A 14,472-nucleotide genomic window follows, 5' to 3' on the forward strand; every position below is an offset into this window, starting at 1 on the left:
CTCCACTGCTTTCTCTTGGGAAAACCCACTCTTTACTGCTGAATTGGAACAAACGTCTACCCAGGGAGAACCCAATTGAGGTTTGCTCAGATTCAACTGTAAAGAGCAGGTTTTCCTGGAGGAAAGCAGTACAAGTAGAAGTGTACATTCACACTATACTTTTAAAGCATATTAAAAGCACATTTTCTCCCTCAAAGAATTCTGGACACCCTTCACAGAGTTCTAATTCTCAGAAACCCTTCACAAGCTACAGTGTCCAGAATTCTTTGAGGGGGGAAAAGGGCTTTAAAGGTATCATGTGTATGCAGAACATCACTGAATATCACTCAGTGTTTTCTTATGCAGCCACAATAGCTGCTGCAAAGCAAAGATGTTTATTCGGCTGTACGCCCATCATAAAACACAACACAACACAACAAATCAAATCAAATGGCTGCTGCCTTTTCTGTACCTTTTCTGCCTCTCTTAAGATTTCCTTTGTCCTTTCCAATCTTGATGTGGTTAACCTAGAATAGCTGTTTTCCTGGAGGCTACATGAGTGTGGGCAGAAGAGATGAAAGATCATCTCAGAGTTTGGAGCTTGCTGGAAAAGGTTGCTAAGAGATTTCTGGATGGAAAGAACAATCCACTTTGGGGGCTACAAGATATGCTGTTCGTCTACTGGGCAGGGGGCAGGGTCAACAACAAGGACTGTTGCTTTTTTGTTGTGCTGTATTGTCAGCACAAGTGCTTCCTTGATTCACATCTGCTTTGCCTGTGCATTTGTAAATAAACAGTTTATTATGTAAAGGCACCCAAAGCGCCCCTCCCTCTCCTCCCTTGGAGCCACCTGTTGCTCAGGAAAGTGCAAAACAATATTGATCACTTCTTAATGGTGTTATCTTGATGTGTTAATGGGATGAAAGCAGTTAGATTGATGTGAATAATGTCATTAGGGGTGATTTCTCTTCTTCACTGAGTGAGAGAATGAAAAAAGGCATTGGATATATGTATATGCCATGCTTAGAAAGTTTGTTTTTTTTAGAAAAAGATTTCAGTCCAGGTTCAATTCACCCCTTCCGAAAAGACATTAGTTCCAGTTCAAGTTTGCCCCCTCCAAAAAGGAACTAATAATATTTTGGTTCAATTCACAATTCTATTCACTGTGCATTTCCATCCCCGCCCCGCAAGCCTTCAGAGTCTTACAAGCTGCTTTGCTGAAGTATGAAATATGCATAAGAAGACGAAGAAAACAGAGTGCACACATGCCGTATTGTTAACATTTGTTTCATTTATTTTTCTCAGCAATTATGATTTTTAAGCTTGAATATCAAACAGCATCACTTTACCGATAGGTAAATGCAGTGGCTCCAATTAAATACAGAGTTTAGTGAGTTGAAACCCTTATACATTTAAATTATCAAATTAATTAAATTAAAATTGAATTGAATTAAAAAATCATCCAAAGTTCTGCTATAAAAGCAACTTAATTCATATTCAGTTCACCTAGAAATTAAAGGAACTATTTTCAGGTGGAATCCGGAGATTGTTTAATTAATTTGGTGTGTTTGTTTACCTGAAATAGTTTATTCCAATATCTGTGTATATGTGTTGTGACTTGGATTTGCTTTTCTTATATGTGCCTCCCTATCCACACTACAACTATGTCTTCCTTTAGGGGAAAAACCCATCTGCCCTTATGCGGCTCCCAGTGGTCTCCCATCCAAAGGACCAACACAAGTTTAGCTTGCTCAAGTATTGGTTCCTTCCCCTCCACACGCCAGAGCCTACAACTGTGTCTGTCTGTCATAGCCCAATCACTTAGGTAGATGGATGTTTGGTGGAAACACTCATAGAATCATAGAGTTTGAAGGGTTCCTAAGGGTCATCTAGTCCAACACCCTGCAATGCAGGAATCTTGCCCACAGCCATCCCTGGGTGGGCTTGAACCACTAACTTTCTGACCACTGAGCCACTGCACCACTGGTGCTTCCAGATAACCTATTTATTGAGCATTCATCATGATCTGCTTGTGGGGAGGCTAGATGACATTATATCAAAGCAAATGTCATTTCACACTTTCCACAGTGAATATTTCTCTTACTTTCCTTAATCTGATCTTTTGCTGGTATGGGATTGAATCCCAGTCTAAAGGTGCTTTTTGACTTTCAGGGAGTGAACCCACAGGTGCCTATCCTTAAAGCTGCCTCTTTCCCTTTACTTAGCCTTTACAGGCATGGCCAGGCATCCCCAAACTGCGGCCCTCCAGATGTTTTGGCCTACAACTCCCATGATCCCTAGCTAACAGGACCAGTGGTTGGGGAAGATGGGAATTGTAGTCCAAAACATCTGAGGGCCGAAGTTTGGGGATGCCTTTGTGGAAGCTGTGGGAAAGGGTGGGAGTGGGTTAATAGATCTTAAATGTGAATAGAGATGGATGACTGAAATGACCCTACACTGGTATGTTATACGGACTTCGCTGTAAGCTTCTGGAAAATCTGGACTTGGTGGAAGAGGGGGAGTAATGTTATAATGGATGTGGACATTTTTTGATTTAAGGGTTAATGTTAGAATGATGATTCGTTGTTAATAAAAATTATAGGCAGAAGGGAAAAAGTTATAGAATGAAGAAAGGAAATTAGAAATATTTGATTTGAAATATTAGATAAAGGTGATTGCAATAAGATATGAAAGATGGGTTGAAAATAAGAACAAAGAATTGATAAAATAATGTGTAAGATTAGTAAAATTACAATGAATACTGTTTAAGTAATATTTTAACAGGGACCCAAGGGGGGGGGGGAAGTTGAGGGAGTCCAAAAGGTGTTGATTAAGATTTAAGTTAGAGATTTTGTTTTTGATATTTTTATTTTTATTTTGTTTTATTTTGTTTTTTTGCTTTTGTATTGTGTATGTGTGTGTGTTGGAAAATGTTCAATAAATACATTTAAAAAAAATAAACTTGGCCTTCCAGCTGTTTTGGGACTACAATTCCCATTATCCCTGACCACTGGTCCTGTTAGCTAGTCTCAAAACAGCTGGAGGGCCAAGTTAGGCCATGGCTGCTTTAGGAAGAGATGCTGGGCAGGATCTGGAAAGGCAGGACTGGCAGACTGCATCTGCCCCCATGCCCTTGCTCCCCATTGCAAGTTCTGGTTTGGGGAGCATGAAGTACTTTTTATATTTATTAGATTTGTAGCCAACAACAGCCCGTGGGGCTCTGAACAAGTTACAGCAGTTTTCACATAAACATCCTCCCTCCCTGGGAGGTAATATAAGCAATTTTTATTTGAGCATAAAAAGCAGCTAAATAACTTTAAATTTAAGAGAAGCCAACATTAAAAGTGACCAAAAGATTAATTTCACTCATGTTTCCTTGGAAGCAATTCCTATGGTGTTGAAGTGGGCCTTACTCCCAAGTAAGGCAGTTAGGATCTACTGTTGAAGTACCTTATTTCTGTTCAGCACTTTACTTGGCTGCTGTCAGGTACTCTTGCTTACCTGTTCAGAGCCAGAAAAGCCATACATTGAAGAGGGAGGTCAGTCCTGGTTCTAGCTGGAGACCTTCAACTCACAGGAAGGCAGATCTGGCTGGGGCCAGGGCCAGGCTCTGCCTATAGCAGCAAAATGTTAACTCAGCCAAAGTTATTTGTAGATATTCCCTTCTTCAGTAGCACTGCCTAGAAATCCAAACATAACATAAAAAGGAACCAGTTAAATAGCAAATACGGACGGATTAAATGCACATGTTCACTCTGGAAGAAGAAGTACCACTTTTTCATCCTTGCTACATTTTCCAGCTGGATTTTGCCTTTACCAGTGGAAAGAATTAAAACATTGTAGCAATTTTCTAAATGAAAAAACCCAGTAAAGTATAAACGATGTAATGCCTCTATATGTTCAGTTAGAAGGAGATGGGGAAGGGTCCATATCTTTTGGATCATATATAAAGAAAAATAGTTAAGTGTAGCTCAAAAATGTTAATTGAGAAGGGCAGATTATATTACTTGTTTGTACAAGCATACATTGCCTATAAGTGGAGGTGGATATTTTGTTATTTATTTTATTTATTTTTAAAAGTATATATTGTCCTATTGTAAAATAGCAGTGTGCTGTAGAGCAATATAAAAACAATTAAAAACATTGAAGGGACTGGCTACTCGAGAAACTATGTCGGCTTGTTAGCTTAAATAATTCTTCAAGAGATGCCTGAAAGTTAAAAGTGGGGTTCCTGCTGAATCTCTTCTGGAAGAGTGCTCCACAGTATGAGATTGGCAAATGCTAAATGCCCAACTTCTGGCTGAGGCTGTTGTCCACAAATGGACATACCTTATGAAAAGCAATAGAAGCTAATAGTTTGCATGTCTGTGATATCTGTTTTTTCTCAGGATGCAACGGTGTAAATAATAGTCCTGGGAGCAGACTATTCTACAGGTGCTTTGGGGGAATTTGTTACACCAAGAGTTATGGCGCCGCCACAATGATGCAAGAACTGTTCCCTAAGAACAACAATAACATATTGTTACAACTACACTATTTTTTCATATTGAGCATATTATTGTCTGGGTTCTTGTATCACCTTATTGCCCACAGCAAACAAAATGAGTTTTTTACTGGCTATTCATGACTTATTAGAGAAGATCCCCTCTATATGTTCTCAAACCTCAGTTCCTCTTGGCCCCCATTCTGGGTGACTGATGGTCAGGCATAATGGGAGTTGTAGTCCCACATCAGGTAAGCTACTCCTGCATTAGGCTATTTAGAAAGATTCCAGAAGCTACATATGCCAGCTTGGTGGGGTTTACTTACATGCCTACTTGCTACTACCTTTCCCACCTATAATGAAGCAGTTTATTGCACAAGGCATCATCCCACTCTTGTGCGCTCTAATCCAATATGAAAGGCTTCCCTGCAGCTTACTTGCCTTTTGAAACCATGACAAACATCAAACCACCTTTTTGTGGGAAACAAAAGGCCGCTGCTGTTTCATGCTGCGTGAAGTTAAGTGGTATATATAAATTTAAGTACTTCTGAAAATGAAGCTGGGTTGTGGGGTGAGGGAAGGGATCATTGCCTCTTTCCCCAGATTACAAGAGGCAGAAAAACACCGCCACTGTTTTATTTTTTTCCATTGGTGAGTTTAAACTGCTTCGCAAGGCATAGTAAAGGCAATAATAATGAAAGGAAGCCACCAGTTGCATGCATGGAAATTCCCCAAGTGTTGCTTCCACCTTGAAAGGAGCTATCCTTATACCTGTATATTGAAAGATTTTGTTCCCCAGCCAAGATCAATGCCGTCTCTCATTGATTAGCACGTGTCTGGCTCATTCCTTAGCATATTTTGTACTTCTTCTAAAGTAACCTACTTACGAGGCTTTGTTTGAGTCAAGGCTCACCAAAACTTAGCACCAGAGTTGGATTTCAGTGCTAGGGCTCAGGTCTAGTGTACTGGAGTATTGCATAGTGATTTCCCCCGCACCTCTGAGTAACTGTAAACATACAACTGAGATCAGGAGGGAAAGAGTTTCCCTGTCAGAATTGGATCATTTATAGGCAGTCTTCCATATTTTAGGAATGAAATGCTGTTGAGTGGGTAAAAAGCCTGCAGTTTTTGTATGGGGGATTGTGATTTTTAACCACTTTCATTTTTCTGAGGGACCTCTGGAAAATGTAGCTCTGTGAGGGGAATAGCAGTCTTCTAATAACTCTAAGCACCTTTAACAAATTACAGTTTCCAGGATTCCTTGGAGGAAGCCATAGCTGTTTAAAGTGGCATGATAACTCTCGAACTGTATTGGTTTGGTTATGGTCAATGTGGAAGGTGGATTGGGGGGGCAGAAATATAGCACCCACTATGCTCCTCCAAAGGTTTTGATCTTGATAGAGTTGTTACCAGATAGATGCTAGGCTACTGGGGATTTATTTTTATTTTTTTGGAAAACATGCGGAGCAGAGTAAATGCCAAGAAAAATTTTAGTTTTCTGAAATGCTCACCTGATTATGGAGTTATTTCCATCCTATTCCGTTCTGTTTTGGGCAAAGTTTCCAAGTATCATCTCCCTCGATGCTTCCAGTATGGCTGCATGAATTCTGAAGATGTGCCCTTTTTATTTTTTTGGTCCTTATTTAACTAAATGTAAATTAATAACATTGCTGAATAATTAAAAACTCTATTTTGAGCCAAACAAACCATTTTTCAGCCTCCTGCTGCTGAAGGGAAATGAGCTCATCAAGGTTCTTTTGTTGCAACCTTTCATGAATAAAGATCTAAGTTACTTTTCTGGTTTGGGCTCATCATCAGAGATGCCTAATCCTTTTTAAATGCCAGGGCAATTTATTCCAAGGTGGATGGGTACAGAACTGCAGCCTTAATGCACTTATCCCATGAGGACAGTGTTTTTAAAACCCTGCACTTTATACTGCGTGGCCCTTTCCCACAATGCTTAAAGACCATTTGTGGTAAAATCCAGTCTATTGTGAGCACTAGTAAGTCCCATTGAGCTCAGGTGGAGAAGTAGGCAATGTGTTTTTAAAGGATCCCCTCATTTTAAATACATTGCTCAACTTTGGCTGGATCACATCTCTGGCTTTTAATGTTTGCTCCAACGGGACACTTGCTAGGATACAGTGGGAAAGATGATAGTGGATTCAGTGGAGATTACAATACAGCTGGAATGCTGCTCTTGTGGTGGTTTATGGAAAAAGAAAGTTAGGTCTAGCACTCTGAACAATATTGTTAATCTCTTTAGAATGATGAATATGGGGAGGATTTACTATGCAGCAGAACGTAGCACAAGAAAAGAAAGTGGACAACTTGGAATGTGTCTCTTTATGGCAATTTGGCCTATTACAGAAAGAAGAGTTTATTGCAATAATTTAGATTTTCTCAGTTATCACAAATTTCAGTCTGAGTAGGTGCCAGGTTTTATATTGCTTATAAATAATTGTATACAAGCCTTTCAGCCATATGGTGGTTAGCTTCACTACAAATTTCTTATTTTTATTTTATTTTAAAATAAAAAATAATGACCCTAAAGGGATTGCAGATTGGACAAGCATTTCACATAAGAGCTTAGTTTTATCTTTTATCTATATGCATTCACAAATGTCACCAGTTCAAACAGTGTGGCAGAAATACTTATAGTTCATTGGCCTGAAAAATAGTGATAAGAGTGTGGCTTTGGGTTACACTTTGGGTTACTACTTTGTAGTTATGCTACACACTAGGAAGAGGAGATTCCAGGGCTCAAGGATGAATTTTGTTGTCCCCTGCCTCTCCATCACTCAGTCCATTACAGATAGACAAGCTGCTTCCTTCCCTAAATCCCTCTTGTGATTGCTTGGCTCAGTCAAGAATATTGTGATAAGAAACTTCCTATTCCTTTGGGTACATGTTGCCCTGGCATTTACTAGAGTGATAGGAATGGTGTGGGAGGGATAAAATGGCAAAAAGGAAAAAAGATAGAGACAATATCAGTTGCAGGGAACTATGTATGGGTTATGCAAAGGAAGGCATTCTGAGGCTGTGTACATACCATACATATAAAGCACATGAGTTCTCCCAAAGAATCATGGGAACTGTAGTTGAGTCCTCACAGAGGTACAATTCGCAGCCCCCTTAACAAACTATAGTTCCCAGGATATGTGTGTGTGTGGGGTGTGTGTATTTTAATGTATGGTGTGTACACAGCTTGAGTGTCTGTCAGTAGAGCTTCAGCTGAACAGGTCTTCCTGAGGGCACCTTTCCATAAAGGAATTCCTCAATTACATTACCATCATCATCATTACTATTATTATTAATTGATATAATACAGTCTATATACATGGCACATTGTAAAGGACAGGTTTGACAGGTCCTTGCCATCGTACAAGTTCACAAGAGGAAAATGGAGGCAGGGAAAGACTATGTGGTTATATATGTAACACATACTTTTGCAGACCCTCCAAGTGTCCCTGTTTTCCAGGGACAGTCCTGGATTTACAGAAGCTAGATCAGTTTCTGATTTGATCCCGGAATGTCCCGCATTTCCTTAAGATGTCCCTATTTTCACTGAAGAAATGTTGGAGGGTATGGAGTTATCTGAAGGAAGCCCCGTACAGGGAAATTTTTAAATGTTTTATTATGTCTTTTATATATGTTGGAAGCTGCCCAGAGTGGCCGCGGCAACCCAGTCAGATGGGTGGGGTATAAATTGTAAAATTATTATTAAGGAACAGGGCGGCTCTGTTTTCATCGGAGGAATGTTGGAGGGTATGGTTTTTGTTTAAATACAGTAACCTTCCAAGGGGCACATGCCAGGGGTGGATGTGGTCCGAGGGGAAAGTAGGTGGAGACAAAAGTAGGTAGAGCAGCAAATATGATGTTTCCAGAATGCTACATTCCAGCCATCCCAAAACAAGAAGTTTTTTTCCCCTCTCGCCCACTCCCCTTACACCCATGTTCTTCCTCCATCCAGGCAAGCAAGAGGTATTATCCTAGACCCAAGGATACAATTTAGCCAGGCAAAATCACTTCAGGGCAGGAATGGAACAGAGCTGGTGTGGGGTGTCACCTTTAGAGAGGCCTGGAGGGCTACATTTGTCTTTGCAAAGTGGACCAGGAGTGGAGCATCCCTTGCCACAGGATAACCCCTCTGAACTGGAGCAGAGTAAAGGGTCTGTGCAGTGCACTGGAACTGGTTTGTTGGAGTCCTTTTTCCTTAGCCTAGGAATGGGGGGTCTGTGGTCCTCCAGATATTGTTGGATTCCAGTTCCACAGCCAGCATGACTACTGTTCAGGGGATGATGGGAAAATGTGGTCTAATAACTTCTGAAGAGTCATGGATTCCCCATCCCTGGCTTAGTCTCTCTCAAAGATTTTAAGAATCAGTAGAATTCTCAGAATGTCCTGTTGGTCGTTTCATCCGTGTGACAAATTTAAAGAGCAAGTGCACATTCCCATTGCTGTGAAGAATCCTTGCAGGGAGACTCTGCTCAAGTCTGAACATTTGATCCCTTCTGACTTTGCTGTCCAGGGAAGGGTATGATGTTCTCTAAAAAGAGAGAGAGAGAGAGAAAGAGGAAATTCTGCCAAATTCCAGACCACAAAAAGCAAATGCCCCATTCACTATGACCATAGCCATTTGAGTAGTCAACCTTTTGATATTACAAGGACTACTTAAAGGATGATTGGATGATCATGAATGAACGGGATTGGCTGAAAAAGCAAAAAAAGAATAAAGTACTGTACTTTCATTCCTATTTTAACATTACCTTTACAAGTGGGTGCATTAGATTGCACTGAAAGTGGGCATCAGAACAACAAGTACAGATGAAGATAACAAGGCAGTACGTTTTGAAAAGAACAGATTTACATTAATGATGTTAGTAGGTGTAACTCGATTGCCATTTTGTAAATGGCAGTCACAAATATATCTAAACTCGTAGGTGGGAAATGGAAGACTTGGAGGAAGTGAACAGTGCTTACTTTTTTACTTATTTAAAATAATTTATTCCCCTTTTCTTAAACTGTAGGATGCTGTGTGTGTATGTTTATATAAAGTATGTGCGTGTGCTTGTGTGCATGAGTGCATGTACACCAATAGCATATGCACCACTTAAATGCCATGCTGGTTGCTTACCACCTTTTTCAAGAAGCCTTTTAAAGTGTAACTGTGTTGGATTTGAAGTAGTTTTTTTATTGTGGTTTTTTTAAAATTGTTGATCACTTAGATATGTTTCCATGGTAGGCGATTTATAAACTAAATTAATGTTGATGTTAAATTAATGTTTATAATAATCCTACCGGTAATACGATAGGAGGATAGTGAGGCAAATGTGGACAAATGAGTTGGGACTGAGAACTATAGGGATAAAGCTGAAGTCCTTACAAAAAAGGGATTGGGTGAGGTGGGACCAACTCTCTATGAACGCTATCATGTGGGAGAAGTGACTATTTTGATTTCTTTCTATCTTACACAATTCCTAATATTATCACTGAATGGGCTGGGCATTGAATCTATTTGCTTTCAACACAATATGCTTTCTGGAGGGTGATCCTCCAAATGGTCGATTAATCTGAGAAGTTAGGGCAAAGGATTTTCAGAAATGGTACAAGGCAGCAGCATTCATAAGTTCTTAGATATTTATATTCTACCCTATTGTTCAATATCCAAGTTCAGAATCTTAATGATGGCAAATTTACTATTTCTAAACAAAAGCTACATAGCTTTGTCTATGAAATATGGCAAACTTCCATCTATTTATTATTTTGGAGATGATGCTTAACTGTGATGCTTTATAGCTGGCTGCTATGTGTACAAATTGCTTTGTGGGGCATAAACATGAGTGACCTGCAGGTCAACACTGTCTCATGCAGAAGAAATTGTGCATGATAAGATTCTTGGAAAAAATATTAATTAAAACATCACTTTAGCAATTGGGTCATTTATAACATTAGTTTTCTTTTGGATTGTATGAATAGTTATGAATTGTATTAATGACCATATTATTTTAATAGGACACCAAGAGACTCTAGTTAGACTGGGGCTTCATTATGTTAGATTTTGCAACTAATGAGCTGTAAAAATGAGTATATGAAAATATTAGATGAAACTGGGAACAAAGAGACATGCTTCCAAATAACCCGTTTTAGAGCATCATAAATCCACAGAGATGTCCTTTCATTCTTTCCCATAAAAATTGCCATCTGGTTTCAACAATGCCTGTCCATTATACCAGGGCAAGATCAATCAGTCTGAGGAGTACAATCAGTTTCTGATTATGGTTTGTGGGCTTTTTGATGCTTTCCTACTGGACACCCCTTATATATGTACCTTTACCAATGTGGCTGCTGTCGCCTCCACAGTTACACTCATGGAGGTTCAAGTGATTTCTCTCCCTTGCCACAGAACATAACATGTAAGCAATGTGGCTCCTGCAGGCTGATTTAGTACCATCATATGTCTCCTTGCAGACATGCTGGCTTTTGTTTCTCAATGCAATAGGCTGATAAGAAAAATCTGGGAAGGATCAACCGTATATTCCTTCGCAACCCTTTGCATTCAGTCCATGGGTTCTATGTAATCCAAAGGTGGCATAATCTGGCAGGGTGGCAGATGTCATGCTCCTGCCAGAATTTGTTATCTCTATCCAGTGTTACCAATCCCTTGCTCTGAAAACTGAGGTTAGGAAGGACAACAGCTTTAGGAGCATGAGGATCACTAGCAGCAAAATGCACCTATAAGTGAAAATTTGAGGGAAGAAAGCAAAGACGCTCAGAACATAGACTTTTGGTTTTTTCTATTTTCCCCATTTTTGTGTACAGTACATCTGGGATATAGGCCCTAAGCAGAGTTTGGTTCTTTTACAAGTGCACTGCATCACAATAGTAGTGCATGCAGTGAGATTTCTAAAATACAGAAACAGAAAGGGAGAGAAAATCTTGACTGAGCAACATGTAGATAATATCTCCCTGTGCTGCATTTCATGGAATGTAGGAGATTGGACATAAGCCTCATGGGAGGAGTCATTTCATCCAGGTGTCATTTTGACAGGGGAGAATGCATTGTTTTCAATAGCCCTGTGAAATGCTCACCAATATATTTGATGGTGTGCATTCTTGGGCCTTAATTAGAAACTGTGAGTAGCCATTGTTCAGAAGGACAGTTGAAAGGCCCATTCACATTTTTATTGTTGCTAAAACCACAATCTGTTAATAATTAAACATCTAGTTGGTTCATCCCAGATGTCCTTAAATCTAACAGTAATTTCAATTTGAGCTTTGCACAAAATGGATACTATAGTAAGATATTAAAAGACTCATGCTCTCTAATCCCATGAGGACATGAATGTTCCTTGTAGTACCGGTAGTACAGAGGGTAAAACATTGAACCTAGCTAATGAATCACTGATTAACATCCTACACTTCAATTAGTTATAACAAACATCAGCAACCCATGGCAAGATTAGAAGTTCTTGATGTGCCCTATCTCCTACCCCCCTCCCCAGTGGCAAGGAGTTTATCTCTTATGGGTGGAGTTCACCAGTCCACAGAGAAACTCAGTTCACACTTTGCAGCAGTAGCTTCAGGGGAACACCATGTGAATTTTCATTAGTTTGTGAAAAAGTCTCTACATTAGAACAGTCCCTTCCAGGGATTCTATTGGAATGGAGATTTCCTTCATGATGGTATCCGGAATTGCAAGTCTGACTATATAGGCACATCGCTCCTCTACAGGGGATCTATAGCAGTTTGATCAGTTGCCACCTGTGGTTCCTGAACAAGCCTTTCCCCAGGGGCGTAGGAAGGGGGGGCAGTGGGGACTGTCCGTCCCGGGTGTCATCCCAGAGGTTTTCTCCCCCCCCCAAATCCCCCTGGGTGGATCGCCGCCACGCCAATGGGCCCCCGGGTGGATTGCCGCTGTGCCAATCGCCTCTCGGGTGGATCGCCGCCGTGCCAATTAGCTCCCCCGGGCAGATCGCCCTTGCACCGACTGCCCCCCTGCAGCAGCGGAGCTAGCTGCTTGGGCACCTGGAGTGATGCACATGCCATGCACCCGGGGGCAGGCGATCTGGCTCAGAGATGGGGCGATCCGCCCAGACAGGCGATTGGCCCAGGGGGTGTTTGGCACGGCAGCGATTTTGTCACCCGCCTCTGGGATCACACATGGGGCGGACCACCCCCATTGTCCTTTTTTAAAAATAATAATAATAATAATTTTTATTAATTTTTAGAAAAAGAAAACACATACAAAGTATACAACATAAACTCTGTCCCTTCATTTTCCCTCCACCCACAAGCCCACCTCTGCCACCAGTGAGACCCATGGGTATTGGGGAACAAAGGGGTCCATTTTAAGCTGGGTTTGACCTCCCCCCTCCTTCCTCCCCCCTCCTCCCCCCCCTGCCACTGAGAGGACAAAGGCGGAGGATCTCTGGGGATTGGCTTATCCCCCAGCTATTTCTTCACTGTACTGGAAAAAAGAAAAACAAGAAAAAAAGGGGAAAAAAGCAAAAATATAAAAAGGGGGAAAAAAGGAAAGAAAAAAAAAGGAAAAAGGAAAAATATTAATGGCTTCCACGACTCTCCTCCTCCTGGATTTCCCAACCTCTTTACATAGTTATGGTGGGTTTTCTAATCCAATTCAGAATCTTATTCTTATAATATTAACACAATCCTCCTCCTTCTTCATGCTGTCCCCCTCTGAGCCCCCCCCTGCCACTGGGGTAGCCCGAGGAGTCCAGCAGTCAAAAGGTTCCATTTTTGTGTCTGGGTTTCCCTCCACCCTTCCCTCTCCCCTCAAGGCACCCCCTGCCACTGGGTACCAAGAGTAAGAAGGGGGAGACAGGCAGTTTTCCACCCAAACACCTCCTGATCACCAAAATTATTCAAAAACAAACTCTAAGCATATTTCCTCAGCCATTCTTTTTACTCCCTCCAGAAAGCTCTTAACCTTAAACTATAAAAATCTCTCCTTCCCCCCCCCCAATGTCCCTCCTCCCAATTGGATCAGCATATCCTTTAACAGGCCAAGATTCCGACACCGTTGTTCATAAACCAAAAAAAGTACCTTAAACTAAATTTTTTACCCCACACCAATTCTTTCCCACATCCACTTCCAGACCTCTGCTCCTCCCTCTTTCTGCCTTTCCCTCCCTTCACTAACACCATTCAACATTTCAGTCTCTCCAGGATTTTCACTTCCATCAATCTTCTCTTCACTTTGCTTCTCCTTGTCGGCCTCATCTCTTTGTTCTGATCTTTGTTTTTCATCATCCAACACATATTTTTTATGGTCTGAATCAGTCTCCAAATTGTCCTCAAATTGTTGCTCCTCACACACAATCTCATAATCAAAATTGTCCTCTAAATCTTGCTCTTGCACCTCATTCTCCTTTTCTGTTGGATTGAAGCATTGCCTTTCCTTGTAGATATCTTCCCATGTTTGTAGATAGCCCAGCACAGCCTCCTGGAAAGCTCGAGAGAATTTTGTTTTCATAGTTCACTTGACCACAGGCAGACCAGAGATAAGGGCAGAAGGGTACTGGAAAATTCCTCTCTACCACGTTGTCGGCTCCATCTTGGCTGTTCTTATCCTTTGTCTTTAACCTCATCAGATTTCAAATTTACAGTCCACTTAAATCCTTTTAAAACCTTTTGAATCAATTTTTCCAATTCACAGGAATAAAATCGTCTTTCTTAATCCTTTAACAATTTGACAGCTTTTGACAGCTGTCAAAGCGTCCTCCCCCTTGTTGCTGCTGAACCTCAAGGGGCAACGACACCGGGGGCTGGGGAGGTTTGGAAAAGTCTTTCTTTCTCTCGGGTCCGCAATCTTGAAAGAAGTTTTCCCTTTTCGGCTTGGGAATATTTAATGCGCCTCCCGATTGTCCATTTGGAAGAGATCGGCTTCCGTTACTTTAGAATCTCTTCCTATCTTCAAATTTAAAATTTTTAAGATCCGAATGGAGATTTGACTTACTTTGAAGAAGTCTTTTATTTCCTTGGAAGAA

The 14,472-nt window shown here is 40.9% G+C and overlaps 1 protein-coding gene across 1 annotated transcript in view; it reads left to right on the forward strand.

Moving 5' to 3' along the window:
* The window catches only part of PLCL1 (phospholipase C like 1 (inactive)), a 191,508-nt gene that overhangs the window by 86,575 nt on the left and 90,461 nt on the right, over positions 1-14,472 (forward strand). The gene's annotated exons all lie outside the window — the stretch shown is intronic.

Source organism: Zootoca vivipara, chromosome 1 (genome assembly GCF_963506605.1).
Source record: "Zootoca vivipara chromosome 1, rZooViv1.1, whole genome shotgun sequence".
In the NCBI taxonomy this organism is placed as follows: Eukaryota; Metazoa; Chordata; class Lepidosauria; order Squamata; family Lacertidae; genus Zootoca; species Zootoca vivipara.